This window comes from Vicugna pacos, chromosome X (assembly GCF_048564905.1).
Source record: "Vicugna pacos chromosome X, VicPac4, whole genome shotgun sequence".
Taxonomy (NCBI): domain Eukaryota; kingdom Metazoa; phylum Chordata; class Mammalia; order Artiodactyla; family Camelidae; genus Vicugna; species Vicugna pacos.
Genome location: NC_133023.1, coordinates 3,583,056 through 3,600,686, shown reverse-complemented (window position 1 = coordinate 3,600,686; position 17,631 = coordinate 3,583,056). Strand labels below are relative to the sequence as shown.

General features: G+C 47.6%; 1 long non-coding RNA gene across 1 annotated transcript in view; it reads left to right on the top strand.

Moving 5' to 3' along the window:
* Nucleotides 1-17,631, top strand: part of LOC140691831 (uncharacterized) — a 77,125-nt gene that overhangs the window by 57,438 nt on the left and 2,056 nt on the right. Inside the window, exon 3 of the long non-coding RNA XR_012067474.1 lies at nucleotides 15,816-15,949. This is a non-coding gene — a long non-coding RNA (uncharacterized lncRNA). The remainder of the gene's footprint in view (nucleotides 1-15,815; nucleotides 15,950-17,631) is intronic.

Sequence of the window (17,631 nt, the reverse complement as noted above, 5' to 3'; positions counted from 1 at the left end):
TCTTCTGAAATGAAAATCTTTTCACATTTAGCCTGCAGTAATTTAGTACAGGAAAGCCAAACTATAACGCTTGATTTATTTGTGTTTCATTCATCAGCAGTTAATAGATATTTCCCCAAATGGCCTTAAAAATAAAGATCATTTTACTCTCAAGGCACAAACATGTACCTAGAAAGGAAATCGGACCCAGATGTCAGGTTGTCACCTGGCTAACTCCGTGAATGCCTGCCCACTTCTTTCTTCATTGTGACCCTGCCGGCACCTCCTCTTCTGTCCTATGTCTGGCCCTTTCTTCTCTGGCAACCAGATCCTTTTCTTCTCCTCCTCTCCTTCCCCCTTGCCTCTGCCTCCTATCTTGTGCTGCCGACTCCTAGGCCTGGGCTTCTCGGAGTGTTTCCATGCCTGCATCCCTGTCCCACCTCAAGCCCCTTCTCTGTTCTTGCAGACCCAGCTCTCATTCTTCCAGATCTCAGTTGTCCGGTTGAGATGTCAGAAACGAGCTTACCACTAACGTGTTTCATCCCTGCATGCCGTTCCACCTCTGAGGTGTCCAGGCTCTCTTTTCCTGCTGGGTCGGATTCTCTCCACTGGTCCGGTCCACAGTATTCTGGGCATTAAGGCAACACTCCTCATGGCCAACTGCTTCAGAAACGAGACGTCGACGGGGCAGTGAGCGTGGCATTCACCAAGCCTGAAAATCAATAGATGAAACCATCGAGCGTTTTGATAATAGACATTTAGTTAATTGCCAGTACTCACCATGAATCATTCTGTCACTGCCTGAGGCACTGCACGGCAGGGGATGGAGCGAATTCTTGCTTCCAATCACACAGTTCCTCCCGTCTTGTGTTCCCTTGAAGCCACTGGGTGATTTTTAAAAGTCTGTGTTGATTAGACTCACGAATTCCTGAAAATAACTGTAATAGCCTTTATTGGGTAATGCGCTGTGTACTTCTCTCTCATTTTGAGGCGGGAAGCCCCATGAAAAAGACCAGCAGGAGCCCCGGGCAGGGTCACTACTCTCCTGCCAGCACCATCTGGTTCCTTGGCCCAGAGGCTCTGGCTCACTTTTTGCCTCTGAAATGGCTAACTTCTAGGAAAGTGGTGCTCACTCCTGATTGGTCCATTTCCCTCACTCCTGATTGGTTATTTCTCTCCCTCCTGACTAGTCCATTTCCCTCACTCCTGATTGGTCTACTTCTCTCATTCCTGATTGGTCCATTTCCCTCACTCCTGATTGGTTATTTCTCTCCCTCCTGATTGGTCCATTTCTGCAAAGCTTGTTCCTAATTGGTCAACTTTTGCTACACCTTATTTGCATGTGATGTTGCAAAGTGTAAACTGGCAGCCTGTAAAAGCCTGTGTAAACCTACAGACGGGGTCCAGAGCTTGGACTGTTAACTCCTCTGGGCCCGCTGAGTTCTCCAACTCTCCAAGTGCTGCGTGGTCTCTCGCCTGGATGTCAGACTGAGCTGTAACACACTTTTCTGCAACAATTGAATTACCCTAGCAATCTTAGGAGGCGGCGTATGAGCATGGCCCAGTCATGGTTAGAACTCAGGGTTGGGTAACTTCCAGAAAGTGTGGTCCTTCTGTGCCTCCCACGTCAGGACGCATCATGGCACAGAGCACACTCACATCAGTACCAGAGACAGGCGCCACTTTGGCTTTGCTCAATTTTCTGTGCATTCCTGGGTGTAGAAAATGAGGTTGCTAACGGGTTTCCTAGAGAAAACGCTGTATGATTTGAATCTAGTGCAGACTGAGAGACCATGTGCCTACCTGTGCATTACAGACGAGGGCAAAGCAGTCGTTAGCCCGGCCAGTCAAAAGGGGCATACATTTCACGTCTTTTGGACACCTTCGTTGGTGCTCAGTAAAAAGGAAGCTTGTGTCCTGAGTGCATGTGGATTGCCTCATGTCATCTTATCTTTGCTCTTCCAAATTCCTTCCATATCTACCTGATGATGTCATGATAAAGCAAAACCAAGGAATGACCTGCAGCAAAAGCAAAGGACTACTTCACGTTTGAATCATCCACTGAAGAAAATGTCAATTACCCAATTAGTGGAAATAAGCTAAATGGAGTGAGGTTGAGTTTTCCGAGCACAGGGGACAAGGCTACCAACTTGAGACTAAGCCCTGTGTGCGTGCATACTGCAGAGAAGGACCCTGGAGATGACTGTCCAAATAATTCAGGCGAAACACAAAAGACTTTGCCAGAAAGAGCAACCTCATATTTTGACCATGGCGTATTTTTATCTTGAGTTAGAGAAAATAAAAGACTCAGCTGGATGAGACGTTTTCTTCTACAGGTAACTTAGACCCACTCTAAAACGTTTTCTTTAATTCAAGAGGCATGGTTCTGGAATTATGAACAATAGGAAGATGAGAAAGTATTTTGAGTTTTAAAATCTTGTCTGCGGCTCGCGGAACTGCAACCGTGAGACAACTTTGTAAGCGTCTGAGTCCAGTTTTTCCTCTGTAACTGTAACAAAAGAATGGTACTGCTTTTGGGTACTGCTGACCTGTCTGCTTGCAACAAAACGAATTAAACAAACAAGCAAAGAAATAGGATTTAATGAAAAGATGCTTGAGATCATATGTCATTAGAGAAATGCAAATTAAAACAATGGCGAGATAGCACTGCACACCTACTAGAACGGGCAAAATCTGAAACACGGACAACACCAAATGCTGGCGAGAACGTGGAGCAACAGGAAGTCTCTTTCATTGCTGATGGGGATTGCACAATGGTGCAGCCATTTGAAATGCAATAAATGTCCTAACCAGCTCATCCCCGGGGGTCATTTATTCCTTCGTTGGCCGTTGATCAGGCTTTATACAACTCTCTAAGTTAGAGCAGATTGATAGCCGTGCAGATAATTCCTGTCCAAAGCAATGCAAATGATGTCCAGTGGAATGCAGTCGATTGTCACCCTGTAGAATTCACCAGTATGATGGCGGTTTCCTGACGTGCCCCCCTGGCTGAGCTACGCAATAACCAGCAAACACGGGAAGGTGGTCCATTTGATTGATTTCAGCATTCTTTATCCAACTGTAACCGTACAAAGTGATCGTGTGTCTTACTACTCCCCTCATTAACTAATAAGTTAAATAAAATAGTTGAAACACTATTATTTTATCTCTTGGTGAGAGTCATGGAGGTACCTTTCATTTTTCATACATCCTCAGGAACCTAGACACAACGTGCATTTGCACTTAGTCACAAACTCTCAGCTGATCGTTCTGTTCCCCCGTGAGAACAGTTTGGAGCAGGGTTGGAGATGAGAGCGCTCCCCTCCATGGTGCAGGCATGAGGGAAGTACCGGCTCCCCCAGGGAAGGGACAGAGACCCACGGGCTTCCTGCACTCCTCATGGGAAGCAGAATGTTGAACCACTGACAGAAGTTGCAGCAGCTCATGTCACCGCCACGGTCCAGGCAAAAAACCCTTTTGCAATCAGGTCAAGGGTAGCAGACACACCCTCCTGTCATAAGGAGCAGAAAACTCGTCTTCCATCAGATCCTGAGTTGCTAACAAGCAGAAATCTGCTACCTCCAGCAAGAGGGCATCAACCCCCACCCCCAACACACCCAAAAGCAAACATCAGTGCCAGGTAGCCATGTGCTGCCCTGGGAAGGAAGCCAGGGACACTGAGAAGGTCCCAGGTGCAAACCTCAGGGGCACAGGACCAGCCTGAATGTGAGGCTGGGTTAGGAAGACAGAACACCGCCCTCTCCTTTCTGTCACCCTGCCCAGTTACACCATGAACGTAGCATCAGTGAACATACAACAGCAATGTACTGCTGGGAAAAAAAAAAATTGAAGAGCATGGTTAGATGCACTCCAGCGGGAAGCTGGAGGCAGAGCAGAAACCAGGAGAAAGCCACTGAGCCTCCTCAATTCTTCCCTAAGCACCTAATAACAGACGCGTCCCCTGGACAGATTTGAATCCCTGCGGTGTCCCGAAGTGATCTCGAAAATCCAGCTCCGTTCGGCACCAACATTCCAGACGGAAAATACGATGTATTTCACTCTTTAACAGGTCCAGCTTCGTTGGCACGTGCCCCATTCGTACAAAGGCTCCCCCCTTGGTTTCACGTCTACTGTCGCCGTCTTGAAATGTATGGTGTTTGATCCAAGGGACCCTGTGTTCACCCTGCCCGGACCCCTGGAAATGACGGATCCCATCCTGGTCTCTGCGACGCTGCAGAGCAGAGCCACCCCGCCACCAGTTAAAGCACAGGGTTTCCGTCCTGTAGCAGGGAAGCCCTGAGCGCCTGCAAGACCCTTTCAGGGGGTCCTTCGGACAAAACACTTTTCTCTGTGACTCTCAGACACATTGCCTTTTCTTCTTCTTCTTTTTTTTTTTTTAACTTTTTTTTACTGAGTTATAGTCATTTTACAGCGTTGTGTCAAATTCCAGTGTAGAGCACAATTTTTCAGTTATACACGAACATGCATATACTCATTGTCACATTTTTTTTCACTGTGAGCCACCACAAGATCTTGTATATATTTCCCTGTGCTGTACAGTATAATCTTGTTCATCTATTCTGCATATGCCTGTCAGTATCTACAAATCTTGCACTCCCAGTCTGTCCCTTCCCACCCCTGCTGCCTTTTCTGACTCTCGTCCCCTCACGAGTCAAGTTTCCCAGGGGCTGCATGCCGTGTGCTGTTATAACAGACTGAATGCAGAAGCAGGTTGGAGCATCCGGCTGTTTCTTATTACGCTCACTTAGGAGATTTGCACAAAGGCGAAACGGACCCGAATCACTATTTTTATTTCAGTTCTTTTTTTTTCTCTCTATTTTTCACTGAAGTATAGCCAGGTTTTTTCTATATATATATATATATATATATATATATATATATATATATATATATATATTATTGCATTGCACTCAGTTTATAATGTTGTGTCAATTTCTGGTGCACAGCACAGTGCTTCAGTCATACATGCACATACGTACATTTGTTTTCATACTCTTTTTCACCATAAGTTACTACAAAATAGTGAATATAGTTCCGTGTGCTACACAGTATAGACTTGTTAATCTGTATATTTTATATATATTAGTTGGTATCTGCAAATCTCGAGCTCCTAATTTATACCTTCCCATCCCCTTCCCCAGTGACCGTAAGTTGGTTTTCTATGTCTGTGAGACCATTTTTTTAAAATATGGTCATTTTTAATGAAAAGCATGATATGAGCATGCAAAGGGTTTATTACATATAAACTAATAGGCTAACAGGTACGTACCTTAAATGTGCCTCGGATTTTGTTTCTGCTCTGGGAAAATATCGGTAAACATAACGGACATTAAAAATGTTCCCTAAGGTTCTCAATCGTTTTAAGGAAGGTGAGGTGGCTCCCTGGATCAAAAGCAAGGGAGGCCCCTGACTTAGAGCCCGTGGCTTCCTGCCTGCTCCCGAAAGTAAAAATTGGGGAGAGGTTGAGCCGTCTCTCGCTGAGCTGACTTGCGTTGGCTTGAGGCTCTTCGGCTGATCCCCGAAGTGACCTCGAGAAAGGACGCCCCCCTCCTTGGCTCTGAATGCTCCATCATCCCTAAGTCTCAGGGTCAGAGAGCTTTCAGAAGAGTTGTCAAGTGTTACTTTTCTGGGCTTTTAGAAAAGATGAGTTAAGGGCGATAATAATGCATCAAGACAAGGCACTGGGTGAGCCGAAATGTGGAAGGAATTTTGCGTGTGGGTGACTGTGTTTTTCTGCACCCACCCTTTTAACAGGAAGGTGGTTACCGGTGTTGGGGACCAGGCTGGCCACCCCCAAAATGTACCTCAGTGCCGTGTTGCTTATTTTGAATTAAAGTTACTTAAGACGCAGCCAGTGCAAGAGGGCCACTCTGACCCTCCTCTCCGTGGCCCTGCCGAGCTGTGCACTAACACGGCTCTCGCCGAGCTGTCATATCGAAACAGCTGCGCCTCTCGGGGACCCGGCCCGGCCAGCATCCCCGTCCCCTCGGTGCACAGTCGCCTGCACTTCTCTCCGCGCGGGGCTTCTTGTGTTGCAGCGAGCACACGAGCCACAGGAAGGGTTTTGTCACAGCGAAGACTGAGCGAGTCGAGGATGAAGCTGAGAGCCTGCGTTTTTTTTTCTAACGAGCCCCCGGGTGGCGTGCATGTTGCAGCCCGGGGACCAGACACTGAGAACCAAGGCTGTGAGCACGGCAGTGGGGGTCTCTCTAACGAGTGGTCTCCCAGGGAGAGAGATGGGCGCGGTCAGCACTTAGACAGTTTATGCCTTACATAGACGCTTGCATATTAATATTTATTTCGAGTCTTTTTTTTTTTCAGTGCAAGTGTATTAGGTGCGTGCATTTAGCTTGCAAAGGACTTTTTTGTCTGAGGTGTAGAACGAAAATCTTGCTGCACTTAAAACCATGAGACCTGCTCAGTGTGGACACTCACAGCCTATAAAATTTTCCATACTTTTCAGCTGTGTCCAGAAAATTTCCTCTAAAAAACCCATGTTTCATCACAGTGCCAAGAACTTGGGAGCTGAAGTCTAGAATGCAAACTAAACAAGCCAAATACAAACAAAAATGAATTTAAAACTTTTAAAAAGCAAGCCCAATGCGTTTGGCCACACGAGAAAACTGTTTTAATCCGTGTGTGTGTGCATGGCTGATTAAAACACGGTTCTGTTTCATAAAACATAAAAATTAAATATAGATGACCTCCAAACAGAGCAGCTTCCATCTAAAGTTTCTTTTAAATAAACCTTTAAATGATTTACACTTTGTTTTCCTCCCTGGGCACCAAAGGATTTGATGCAAGTTGTATGTACTTTGCGATCTGCCGTCTCCTGCAATGACTATGGGCCTGGATGCCTTTGTTTTTTATTATTCCTTAAAGAAAATGTGCAAGAGTCGTAGGCAGGTAACGCTGGAGGGTTTTTTTGCAATGGGGCTGTCTTCTCGAGCTGACAACTCTTACACCTTTACAAAGATTTGAGTCGGAAAATCCAAAGTTGAGTTGGGAGAGGGGACCGTTAGACTGGACGGCAGGGGCTGCCTGGTTCTGATGGCCACGCCGGACGATCTGTGCACACACACACACAACAGATGGACGCACTTGTGGTGGGCGGGTGGTTTCTGAGTTGCCGACCCCATGGAGGATTTCCAGAGTCCCTTGGTGTAGTTACGGTGACGTGGAAACCTCGTCACTACAATGCAGCAAACCCTTACTGATGGTTCTCCTGAAAACAGGATGAATCTGGCGCTTTCTATTCCATGCATCCTGCTGTTTTTCTTCTTAGAATTTCTATTCCTCTCACGCACAAAGGCAACCCAGTGGTAAGCTCCGTGCTATGACGGACGTGTCCGTAGATGGGGAAATCTCTGCACGGGTCTGACGCTGTGGCTCACGGTCTTCCACCTTGCAAGGCACAGTGTTTTGCACGTAGGTTAGACTCCTTTATCCAACGATCCATGCAATCTCTGCGGTGGACCCTGGAACAATGCCAGGGTTAGAGGGCGGGCCCTCTGCCCACTTGAAAATCCACATATAACATATAGCTGGCCCCCTGTGTCCCCCATTCTGCATCTGTGAGTTCAACCAACCACCACAGATTCAACCAATGGCTGACCGTGTTGCACTGACTTGTTTACTACTGAAAAAAATCTTATGTATATGTGGACCCGTACCATTCAAACCTGTGTTGTTCAAGGATCAGTGTATTTTAAAGCATCATGTATGCCAAGCGTGGTAATTAACTGTGGATTTCAAGAAAAAAATAGAAAATTGGCCATGATTCTTGAAAGAGTTTTCCATCATCCCAAGACCTAAGGTTTCGCTTTGAATTCATTGTGCAACAGCCACAAAATTCTGCAGCGTCCCTGTACACGTCAGACCACAGCTGGCCAGCACGCTGCCTTAGTCTGCGTACCATTCACAGCCGTAGGATGAACGGTAATTTAATAGAGGAAATTATTCTTCCTATACTTATAGGAAACATTGAAACCAGATGGTCTCTCTATGTTCCCAGATTTTGCTCTGAGTCAGTTTAGCCAGATTTTTTATTGATACTCAATGCCTTTTCCTGTTAACATCACTTTGGAACACACGCTCTTAAAGACGGTGCATCTGAGAGCCTTCTTGCCTGTGTGATTAGTCAGTGCAACCGGCCCCCTTTCATCTCATGCCTTAAACTGAACGTCTGATGAATTACGTGTATCTAGACCATCTTAGTTCCGTTGCTGTCATGGTCTGCTCAGAAAGGAAAAGGGGAATCATTCATTTTTTTATGGGTGAAACAAAGCAGACTTCTGCCCTTAGTGAATTCACCTTAAAAAACAAACATCAAACACAGATGGGAATTTTTAAGAAAAAGACACTTGGCCAGATGTATTTAGGGACTCTGTAATCAATGCTGAACCATCAGGAGAGACAGATTTGAACACTGTCCGTGTTTTTACCTCCTTCTATCTTTGATTGTCACCCAACCGGATAGGTTCCCCTGAATGATTTAATTCCAGCGGTAAGTGAAACGGAGCAAACCCAGAAATCACCAGTCAGCTCCCTACGGAGTAAGATCATACGTCCCCTAGAGCATGTCATGTGGCGTTTAAAAGTAATTCACAACGGATTCGCGCCTCCCTCCATCGCTGAGAAACAGATTAGGTCCGTTATGTTGTTATTTCCAGCGCTTTTGGGTTCCATGAATGACTTCAGTCCTCAGCACAGCGTACCTTGGATGATTATTTGACTGGGAATTTCAAATTTCCCAGACGTAATAAGATGCCTTAGAGTAATTGTCCTTTACGAAACGGGAGCAAAAGAGAACATTTTTGAAACAAAGTGAACTATCGAGAGAGAAGGTGAATCTTAACTTCCAAACTGTAGGGTGCTTCCCCGCCAAAGTCCGGATTTAAAACCAGTCGGTGTCAGAGTAGACTTAAAGGATGTCAGTCCATCCAGAATTCTCTAATTCCCTTGGTGCTGGGACTTCCCCCTGCAATTTGTCTTCTTCTGTGAACCTAAGCTTGGTCTGTCGCGTCCTCAAAAGGATGAGCTCACTGTCTCTCTGTCTCTCTCTCTCTCTCTCTCTGTTTTTGTTTTTTTTTTAACTTTCTCGGAGAATCTGGGCTGTAGAAATGCAGTAAAAACATTTACATCTCACTGTTAGAGCACTCGATGTTGAAACACTCCTTTTACAACTTAACCCACTGCTTCGGTCGCGCTGCCAAGACTGCAGAGATTAAATCGTCGCTCCCAGGAGCACCGGAGCGCCAGGACTGCAGGACGAAGAAGGGCCCACCGACATAAATAACCTTTTCTGCTGCTTCCCGCCGTAGCAACTCATGGTGGATCCGTCTAGAAGTTCTTTAAACACACACACACACACACACAGCAAGCCAGAGTGTAAAGGCAGGCGGAGTTACATAATTCTGTAGGTTATCTTTAGAATCATTGCCATGGGGTGAAAAATAACGGAGGAGAGGATTAAACTAATAACGTGCGCCTGGCTGCCTAGGAGCGCGCCCGCTTCCCGAGCAGCGGGGTTTGCCCGGACGAGAGGGCCTCCGGGAGGAGCACCCAGGCCCGAGCCTTTCCCGCCGGGCCTCGCACAGCACCAGCCCTGTTGCTCTGGCCTCTTACTGCCAAGCTCGGGAGTCAGCGCGGAGGGGCGGGGTGGCTGATTCCAGCTGCCGAGCGTGGATAAGAGGGCTTCTGGTCACCCATCGTGGGTCCTCAGGGTGTGTGTTTTCTTGCACCCATGCTGGACCCACGTGGCTGTTTTCAGCAGTTTCTCTACCTGCCTTTTGAACGATCAGGTTGACAATCCATCCGTATCCATGCAATGTCACCTGTCACTCTGTCCTCCGGGCATTTCTCTTCTCCCCAGACCCCCTGCTTTCTTTTGAAACAAGCCTGATTTTCTGTCTTTTTTTTTTTTTTTTTTGAGCCAGCAGGGAAGAGCCGATTAACACAGCTATTCTGTGGCCACCAGTACTTTTTTAGAATGTCCTCAGGAAAGACACCGCCTTGACCCCCAGGCTCTATGTTTTGTAACAATTACTGCGGGAACCTTAGTTCTACCTCTGAGGGTGGTGATGTGCACACCACAAAAGTGGGCTCCGTGGTGTAGACGCTAAGTAGGGAGATCAGAGGGGAGGGCACAGCTCAAGTGGCAGAGCGCATGCTTAGCGTGCACGATGTCCTGGGTTCAATCCCCAGCACCTCCTCTAAAAATAAATAAAAAGTAAACTTAATTACATCCCCCTGTAAAAAGAAATTAAAAAGAAAAAGACACTAAGTGGGGAGATTAACAGGCACATGACAACAGTTGAACAGGACACGGCAGGGGGGACTCCTAAAGTATTTTTACAGCACATGCCTCCCTTGTCTGATTCTGGGGCCCAAATCCATCTTATTCAGTAAGGCTGGGGACTGGGGATGCCAGACAAAATTCTTCTTTCTCCGGGTGTGCACACTTCAGTGCTTCTAGGTCCTGAAAAGGAGGAAGCCGTCTGCAGTCCCTTCAGAGGTCTGCCACCCCAGCAGGGCTCAGTGAATGCTGAGTGGCTTCAGCAGGGTCCCCCTCACGGCCAGTTCTGGGTGTGGGTCCCAGGGAAATGGAGTCAGGATCCGCAGCAGATCCCACGGTCCTTGCTGCATCACCCACGGTAAACAACCCGGATGTCCGCGGACAAACGCGTGGATGAAGGATAAATGGATACAGACATACACGTACAGTGGGATATTAGTCAACCTTAAAAAGAAGGAAGCCCTGCGATTGTGATGATGCAGGTGAACCTGGAGAAGATTATGCTAAGTGAGCTCAGCCAGATGGGTCGTAATACGGAAGAGACTTTGTGTCCATTCCAAGTTCGTCACTAGAGCGATGTTACCAGTGATACAGAATGGCCCGTCTCCGGGAACCCTGCCTCCAGGGAGTGAGCAATAAGCTAAAATACATTTGCTCAGCTCACAGGAAACACCCTGACCAGGCTGACCTGTGAATGCCCTCGGGAAGGAAGAACCGAACAGTCCCCGCTGCCACCAAGGACTCTTTCCCTATACCCCGCCCCCTGGTTAGTACAAAAGGAGCCTGAATTCTGACCTGGGGAAGGTGCTTCTTTGGGACACCAGTCCGCCGTCTTCTCCATCTGCTGGCTTTCCAGAGAAAGTCGCTACTCCTTGCGCCAACACCTCGTCTCCCGGTGTGCTGGCCTGTCATGCAGGGAGCCGTGGGAGCCTGGACTTTGCAACGAGTTGTGGCGAAGCCGGCTGTGGCCAGCCAGCCGCCGTGGGGGAATTTTCGGTGAAGTCCCCAGCAGCTGCCAGGACCACCTGTCCTCAGGATCAACTGTCCTCAAGATCTTCCTTTCAGCGTTCCCCAAAGCGGCACCGGCTTTTTCCCTCCAGATTAAGCCAGTTTGTTTTGCATTTGAGCCGGGCTCCCCGTTGGAGAGACGTTACTGTCACCGGACTTCCAGCTGCTTTGTGAACCGTCTTGTTTGCTCCCGATCTGTGTTCATTCCTGTTGGAGTGTGTTTCTGCTTCTGCTCCTTTCTTGTTCTTGAACTTACAAATGAGGGAAACGTGATAAATGTGGGAGAAATACCCCATCTGTCCGTAAGGAGGGTCCTTTTGGGTGTATCTTGCGTGGGCAAAATACGGCTGTGAGCCAATGAGTAAGAAAGAGCCGACCGTCTATTGTAATAAGGTGTGGCCCCGACGTACGTTAGCGTCAGAAGAGCAGGGGCCCCCGCATGACTGTGTCCATTACGATACAGTCTTGCCATTGTGATTGTTTTGTGCGAGAGCGGGGAACACGTCAAAAACTGTCTGTTCTTGTCCGAACCTGAGACATTCTCAGGGAGAAGGGAGAGGTTCCGTTTGGCTCCTGAAATCACCAAAAGCCCCATCTCGGAATTCAGCCTGGCTGGCGGACACCAGGGTCCAAGGGCGCCCTTTGAATGCTTGGGGACGATCCAGTGCTATTTATGCTTCTGCGGTGGCCGTGGAATGGCTCTGTAGCTCTTCTGGGAAGGAATGGGGACGAGTGAGGACATCTTCCGTGCACAGGCATTTGTGCTGTGACATCAGGGTGGGTGAAATGCAGGTGTCTGCCACCTTATGGTGAAAGGAGCCCCAGGGAGAATCTGTCACACAGGAAGGAAGCAGAGGGAGTGCAGGTGGGCATTTGTTGCCCCAACCTCCAGCCCCGCTGGCCGTCCCAGCTGCTCCAGGTGTCCACCCCGACCGCCACCTCCCGGCACTCTCCAGCCCCAGTTCCCACCCTGGGGCTCGGGGAGCAGTCAGGATGGCTCCCCTTCCTTATAAGGATCAATTTGAAAACCCCATGTTAATTCCTGGGACACAGGGACCTGGTGTGTATCACCGTCTAAGACCCAGCAGTTCACCCAGTTTGGGACAGAAGCCACTCCCTGCACGGGGCAATTCCCCCCACACCATTATCCCCTGGGGACCTAAATGCAAACAGCCAGCCGGCTGGGTTTGTATGGTTGCAGTGACGTCCCTCCGCTTCACACTTCATCCATGCCATAGATGGCAACCCGCCTTACAGGGACGGCCCTCTAGATGAAAGGAGGATGGTCACTGCTAAGGCAGGGAAGAGGCTGACCAGCTGCACGTCACAGACCCACAAGGTGCACCTGACCCCCCCCACCCCCGGCAGGGCCCGCCCACCGCTGGACCAAGTCGGACCCCACGAGGTACCGTAAGCGCATCCTGGCTGGGCGCGGAGAAGGGGAGCCGAAGCAAAAGAGTTGGAACGAAACTGCAGAAACTGAACAAAAACCAAATGAAGATCTGTCAGGCCTGCAGGTGTTACCCCGACGCGCAGCCCTGGCCGCCCTCCCCGGAAATGCTAGAACGGTAAATTTGAGCTTTGTTGTCGTTGGCAGTAGGGGGCGGGCAAAGCACCTCAGCCGTCAGGACAAAGTTGCGAAACTGAGACGGGGCGTCTGGAATGCAGCCTTCTCGGGTGGCCAAGGACAGGAGGAAAGAGATGCCAAACGCGGCGCCACGTGTCTGGCAGTGGGAGTCCCGGACGAGACGGTAGGGATGGCTTCACGCGTGTATACACATGTACAAGCTTGTAGACGTTAAATATGCACGCCTTTTAGACACCAGTCCTATCTCAATACAGCATTTACAGCATTTTCTTTAACTTTTCCTGCATCAAATTTGCCAAAAAAAAAAAAAAAGAGCTGTCCATTTATAGAAAAGTTCTCCAACTCACCCACAGGAAAGGGAATTTTCAGGAGCAAATTAATAAAACGTGTCACCCATGCCGGTGCCCTGAATTGTATAAGTCACGACGTGTGCCAGAAAGATTTCTGAAAGCCTTTTCCAAAGAAATGTGTGCAGTGGCCAAGGTGGGGAGGATCTGGGGTGCCAACCCCAGCCCGTCCCCGTCGGCTCTCTTCCCTTGTTCTGAGTCTGGTGGGCGTGGAGGGCTGCGTTCCGGGTCACGGTGTCCCCTCTCCACGTGAGTATCTCTCCCCAAAATAGGTCTCTCCGCCTTGGCCTGAAATAGCTCCTCTCTCACGGCCGGCTCCTAAATCTCCTCCTCTCCTTTGCTTGGTTTGAACGCTGCTCCCTCCCCTTTGCGGATCAGCCCTCTGGAACTTGAAAACTCTTTGCTGGTTGTTTGAAAGATGTCAGCCTGCAAGCATCCACTGCATCTAAGGACTGACGGGAAGAGGTGCCTCCCTCACCTGAGCCCAGGTTGCACTTTCTCGGTGTTGAACGTCCCAGACAGGCACAGCCTGGAGTGTCAGGGAAGTTCTGCTGACTTTCTTGCTCGGGGCTGTGACCGCCTTGCAGTCGTCAGTCGTATGAGCGAGCTGAACACCCCATCGTGGGAGTTTACAAGGTCACATGTGGAAAGTCTCCCAACTTGGTTACGTGCCTCCTGAGAGCCTGCTTGTAGCTGGCGGGACACGAGCTCACAGTCCATGTGCAAGAGCTCAGATTTTTCCTGCTGGTGAGGGAAACGGACCACTCTCTTTCCTGGCCTGGGTTTAAGTATATCCTTCCCAGTTACAGGTTAAAATTCTAACCACCAGAGAGCCTCACGATGTGACCTTATTCGAAGAGGTAATTCAGTTAAGATGAGGACATTAGGGTGGGCACCAACTTTATATGCCTCGTGTCCTTATAAGAAGGGGAAGTTTGGGTACAGAGATGCATACACAGGGAAAATGCCTTGTCAAGAAATGGGGAGAGGATGGCCACTCACAAGCGAAAGAAACTCTGAAGCTGATGGTTCCTTCACAGCCCTGAGAAGGAAGCAGCTCCAAGGACAGCTTGATCTATATCTTGTAAAATACACAATGTAGATAGATAGATAGATAGATAGATAGATAGATAGATAGATAGATAGATAGACAGACAGACAGACAGACAGAAGCTAGATTACGATAGGTGCATGGGTGGTTAGGTGGATGGAAACATAGATAGATGGATATATGGATAGATAGACAGACACAAAGGATGGATGAATGGATGGATGGATGGATAGAGAGAGAGAGAGATAGGCAGGCAGGCAGACAGACAGAATGGATGGATGGATGGATGGATGAATGCATTGATAGATGATAGATAGATTAGATTAGATGCATGAATGGGTGGTTGGGTGGATGGAAAAATAGATGGACGAATGGATAGATAGATTGATAGATGGATAGGTTGATAGATTAGATGGATGGATGGTTGGATGGATAGATTGATAGATGAATAGATTGATAGATTAGATGGATGGAATGATAGAAAGTTTAGATGGATGAATAGATGATAGGTAGATAGACTGATTGATAGATTAGATGGATGGATGGATGGATAGATAGATACATAGATACATAGATAGACAGACAGGATGGATGGATGGATGGTTGGATAGATAGATAGATAGATAGATAGATAGATAGATAGATAGATAGATAGATAGATAGATAGATTAGATGGAATGATGGATGGATGGATGGATAGATGGATAGGTAGGTAGGTAGATAGATTAGATGGAATGATGGATGGATGGATGGATGGACGGACAGACTGATAGAGATTAGATGGATGGGTAGATAGAATGGATGGATGGATAGAATGGATGGATGGATGGACAGATTGATAGATTAGATGTATGGATGAATGGATGGATGGATGGAAAGATAGATATAGATTAGATGAATGGATGGATGGATAGATTGATGGATATTTAGATAGATGCACACATGTGATAAATAATAAAATAGAATTGTTATGCAACAGTAGCTAAGTAATTTATGTCCATCATTCCATTAAACCTTCGTCATGACCTTTTTGAGTCTCATGATCTTTCCTTTGATCCGACGGAAAGGTTATATTTTGGATAGTTGGTATCACTGATCTGTTTAGAACTCTCAACATACTGAAAAATTAAATCAGTTGAAATACAAAGATGCAGATTTAGAAACTTTTGACTGATGCAGATTCGTCAAAACCTGACTGTTTGACTGACTTAGATTTACTCAGCTGGACTCTCCCCCCACGCCCACCCCGCCAAAAAATCACAGATAGGAAAGGACTTCCAGCTCAGTGCCGCGCAGTGGAAATATGCGGCTGGCCAACTGTGGAACTTCTGAGTTCCTGGAAACCACTGTAAAAGTAAGTCACGTGACACAGGTGCAGTCCATTCATATGACCCAGAACGGACCGGCTAGTTGCATCTCAGCATGTGATCCGTGTGAAAATACTCGTGCCGCATCTTATGTTCTTTTGAGCGGGGGTCGCAGTTCTATGTCTTTGACGTGTATTGTGCGCTCCCCACCCCCCAGCACAGCTCAGGATGGACCGGCCAGACCTCCTGCCGCGCTGGGAGCCGCAGGTGCCCGGGGCCGCCTCACTCCGCTCCGGAAGGCTCCGTCGTGGCGTCTCTCCCCGCAGTCAACACCCCATGAGCTCGTCGGAGGTAAGCGTCCTGGGCGGTGAGAGATAAAGGGGACCAGGAACATTTTTCTAGTCCGTAGAGTTAGACGGACGCGTCGCTTTCCTTGTGGGTTCCACTCAGATTAAACCGTCTTAAAGAGAGGTGAGATTTCCTTTCATAAAACCAAGGAACTTTTGGCCCGTGAGAAATTGTCATTAACCACACAAAGGCTAGTAGTCAGCCACAGACTATTAGAATGTTTTTTAAAAATTAGGATGTCAAAGGTCCTGGGTTCAGTCCCCAGTGCCACCATGTAAATATATAGATAAATAAATCGAATTACCTCCCCCACAAAAAGAAAATTTCAAAAAAAATTATGATATTAAAAGTGACCTAACTGGAGGAGAGCGATGCATTTCAGATTTTTTTGGTCCAGAGTTGCAGTCCGACCCTCTACAAGCAGAGATGCCCGAGAGTTTCAACGCCAGGACCTTCTGCATGAGTCTGCTCTTACGTCTCCGTGATAGCTTAGTAGCTGCTCCATCAGAGGGACTTCCAATAGTTTCCATAAAGGCCACTGCTCATTTATTAAAACCCTCAGGCGCTGTAATATAAGGAGAGAGAGAGAAAAAAAATCAATGCCATCGCTCACTTCAAACATCAATAGATTGTTGAGGTTTGGAGGCTGGGTGTAAAAAACACAATTACTGAGACCTTGGGAGAGGAACGGCCCCATATGTAAACCTGTCATGCAATCCAGAGACGGCCCCCTGTTCTAAAAACGTGGCTTTTTCAGGCAGGAACGCCCTGTGTAACGGGTACTAGCAACGTTCCTCTCTCAGCACGGGCAGTGCCTGCAAAAATCGTCCCCAAAACGAAAAGGACAAGAATGGCCTTGTTAAATATATTCTCCAGGTCATGCTGGCAGGGCTCTAAAAAAAAATCAACACTGTCTGTGTAATGACTCTGTGATGGATGGACTATTATCTACCCCCCAATTAATAGTTGAGCCAAAGGAGTCAGACAGAAGCAAAGTCTTGTTACTGAGCCAGACGTGGGTCTGCTCGCCCGCGTGCAGCGAACTCCGTCTACTGACACCGGCTCGTGGTGACGGAGGGTGCAGCGTTGATTTACTGTAAAAAATTAAATCATGTACCATCACCCAGTTTCTGCAGGTGGGGAATTTGGGCGTGGCTTCGGTGGGTCCCGTGTTCAGGAGGGCGCAGTCAGGACTTACTCTGATTAAGGCAGACCCACCGAAGATAACCTTCCTGTTGAGAAACTTAAACTCCGTTAATGTGGAACCGTCTGCAATCTCCCTAAAAATGTCCCGTGTCTAGAAACCCACCCGCCTACACTCGACGAAAAGAGACAACACAGAGAAGGATGGACACCAGGCGGCAGGAATGACTGGGGTCACCTTAGAAATACAGGATCCATCCCAGTATATCTGAAACATTTATTCACAGTATCTGGGAATATAGAATTCCAATCACAGCCATCTATGATTCAACAGTTAATAAAAGGAATAAAGATAATTTTCATGCAGATGTGACTCCCAAAAAAAGGATCTTACCCAAAGATTCTTAATAAATGTGTAAATAAAGATGTAATATATTTACATCTTAATAAAGACACGGTATAAAAAGACATGCATACTTTAGCCCAGACTAATAAACTTGACAGGAAATGCTACATTCAATGTGGAAGATAAGTGAAGACCA